The following is a 3182-nucleotide window of genomic DNA, read 5'->3' on the forward strand; positions in this document are numbered from 1 at the left end:
TTTTCTTGCTGAATGGCTCTGCCTAAAACTTCTGAACTATTCATATGCTAGGCCATAATATAATATCAACAAATTTAAAAAAATGAAATCATATCTTGCATGCTTTCTGACCACAGTGGAATGAAGCTGGAAATCAACAACATAAGAAACTAGAAAATATACAAACATTTGGATACTGAACAACAAGCTACTGAATGAACAGCAGTGGGCCATAGAAGAAATCAAAAGGGCAATCAAAAAGGAAACCAAAAAAATTCCTAGAAACTAATGAAGGTGGAAACACAACACATTAAAACTTGTGGGGCTGGCATTGCAGCTCAATAGGCTAATCCTCCACCTAGTGGCGCCGGCACACCGGGTTCTAGTCCCAGTCGGGGTGCTGTATTCTGTCCCTGTTGCCCCTCTTCCAGGCCAGCTCTCTGCTGTGGCCTGGGAGTGCAGTGGAGGATGGCCCAAGTACTTGGGCCCTGCACCACATGGGAGACCAGGATAAGTACCTGGCTCCTGCCATTGGATCAGCTTCATTTACAACAGGATATAACTCGAAAAATGGTTCTGTAATCAAGACTGTGAATGAAGGCCGGCACCGCTGCTCAATAGGTTAATCTTCTGCCTAGCGGCGCCGGCACACCGGGTTCTAGTCCCGGTCGGGGCAGTGGATTCTGTCCCGGTTGCCCCTCTTCCAGGCCAGCTCTCTGCTGTGGCCCAGGAGTGCAGTGGAGGATGGTCCAAGTGCTTGGGCCCTGCACCTGCATGGGAGACCAGGAGAAGCACCTGGCTCCTGGTTGCAGATCAGCTTGGTGCGCCAGCTGCAGCATGCCGGCCTTGGTGGCCACTGGAGGGTGAACCAACGGCGAAAGGAAGACCTTTCTCTCTGTCTCTCTTTCTCACTGTCCAATCTGCCTGTCAAAAAATCAAAAAAAAAAAAAAAACTTGTGGGATAAGCAATACTAATATTAAGAGGAAAGTTCATAGCAAATTAGTGCCTACAACAAGAAATTAGAATTATGCTTTCTCTCTCCCTCTCTCAATATGGCAACCTCAGCAAAAGAGAAGAATAAGAGGAAGACTATCTCCCTAACAGACTTCCTGCTTAAGGATGGGGTTCCTGGTGGAGGAAGCACCTGGGTCTTCAAACAATTACCTGGGCTGTTGAACAGATGACCTAGAATGAGATGTTTCCTCCTCTTGGCACAGGAAGGATGGTGATGCATGTGAGGATCCTCCAATGAACCATTCCACTCTTCCCCCTGCTCCAGGGGCTGCTCAGGAACTCTAGATTTCTGGAGCCATCTTCCAAATCACTAACCTGCACAACTTTTCTAGGGAGCTGCCCTATGATGAAACAGAAAACTCCATTAATGAATTCTTCAGAGGATTAAACATTGGTGCTGTGAGTCCCAAATGTGGACCCAATTTTCCAGAGAGTCTGAAAGATTTTGGTTACACAGAGTTTGAGGATTCCCTGCTTGGCACTCTGAAACTCAGTGAAGAGTGTTTCCATAACAGGAGAATTCCAGAGGATTTTGCTGTCTGAGCCCAGGACCAGGACAGGGATGATCATTCCATTGGCCAAGATGGAAGTCGGGATTCTGACACAAGAGATCTAGACTGAAAGGCTCGGCCTGCCACAGAAAGCTTTGAAGACTCCCAACCTAGGAGAGGTAATGGTGGTTTTGAAGGCAAGTATCTGGATCCATGATGATTCAGACTGTTATGTGTACATGTATCTATACAGGTCCGGGATCGCTGTGATGACCAAGGCAGCAGGTAATACAATGATGCTACAGTTCCAGGACAGGCATCTGCAGTGGAGCACTTGGTAGTGGGTACCATAAGGATGATGACTGCAGGGAGGCAGGGGCCACTATGGAGACCACTAGGACAGATGAGAGCACCATTGTGGGGCTTGAGAAATGATTGCTTCTGGGATGATTACAGGCAGGAGGACAAAGATCACACAACAGACCCAAACTGAAGCTGAAATCTCAGAGTACTTCCAGGGCCTCCAATCCCATGGGGAGTTTCTCATCTTTGGAGGGACAAAGCCTGTTGACACAGCTGCTGGAGAAACAGCTGCAGCAAAAAGGCTGTAGAAGGAACAGGAGAAACTGCAGCATCAGGTGGATAAGCCCTGACTTGAATGGCAGCCTCTAGGGAGCCACCCAAGTTGGCCAAGTGCACGAGAACTTTCAAGCATGGTCCGCTCAGGCTGATGCTTCAGCCACATCTAGCAGAAACACAAGGAGAAGGGTGAGTGGGAAGTCTCTAGACAACAAAACATTAGTAAAGAGGAGGACTGCCACTCTCCAGCTTCTAAGCCCCCCATATCTGATCAGCCTCCATAGCTAATGCCAGACCTTCAGCAAATGAGAACACTTGAATGGAATGAAGTTCTAACCCTCCTCCTCCATCTCAGAGCTTGGGCACAGAGTCACAGTCCCCTACCAGCAATCGGGGGTGAGTGGCTACAGCTTAGCTTTCCAAAGAGGAAGCAGCAAGGAAAGATGAATACAAAAATAGATGAGGTGAGTGTACCCAAAGGCCAGACTGGTACCTCCAGCCATTATCCAGGAGGTGGTGGGAAAAAGAGCATTGCGGATAATCAGATGGAAAAGATGGCAAAATGAAACTACCTGCCAGGCCTGCACCCGAGCCAAAGGAACCTAAAGGGAAGTCCAGCCTTCAAGTTCAATTTTGCAAGCAAGTATTCTGCTCTCTCTGTTGATGGTGAGGATGAAAATGAGGGAAAAGTTAACACCAAATAATCCTTGACACCTTGTGATTTCTCCCAAGCTTTTCACCCTGCAACATTCCAGAGCAAATCAAACCTCTATCCAGACAAGACAAAATAAACTCACCATCTCCTGGGGGAAAAAAGAAAAATGAAAATAAATCAAAAAGGCATCAAATAATTTATCTAATTGATGCATCTCAAGGATCTAGACAAGCAAGAACAAAGCAAACCCTAAGTTAGTAGGAGAAAGAAATAACAAAAATTAGAGAAGAAATAAGCAAAATTGAATAAAAAAGACAATACAAAAGATCCATGAAATCAGGAGCTGGTTTTTGAAAAAACACATAAAATTGCCAAACTATAGGCCCAACTAACCAAAAAAGGAGGTGGGGGTGGGGAAGTGAATCAATAAAATATGAGATGAAAAGGGAGATGTTACAATAGA

General features: G+C 46.1%; 2 pseudogenes; both read left to right on the top strand.

Moving 5' to 3' along the window:
• Positions 1–1032: 1032 nt before the first annotated feature.
• Positions 1033–1702, top strand: LOC127492269 (eukaryotic translation initiation factor 4B pseudogene; annotated as a pseudogene).
• A 186-nt stretch (positions 1703–1888) lies between these two features.
• LOC100342632 (eukaryotic translation initiation factor 4B pseudogene) lies at positions 1889–2768 on the top strand (annotated as a pseudogene).
• Positions 2769–3182: the final 414 nt, after the last annotated feature.

This window comes from Oryctolagus cuniculus, chromosome 10, assembly GCF_051225735.1.
Source record: "Oryctolagus cuniculus isolate XC-2025 breed Fujian yellow rabbit chromosome 10, ASM5122573v1, whole genome shotgun sequence".
NCBI classification, from domain to species: Eukaryota; Metazoa; Chordata; class Mammalia; order Lagomorpha; family Leporidae; genus Oryctolagus; species Oryctolagus cuniculus.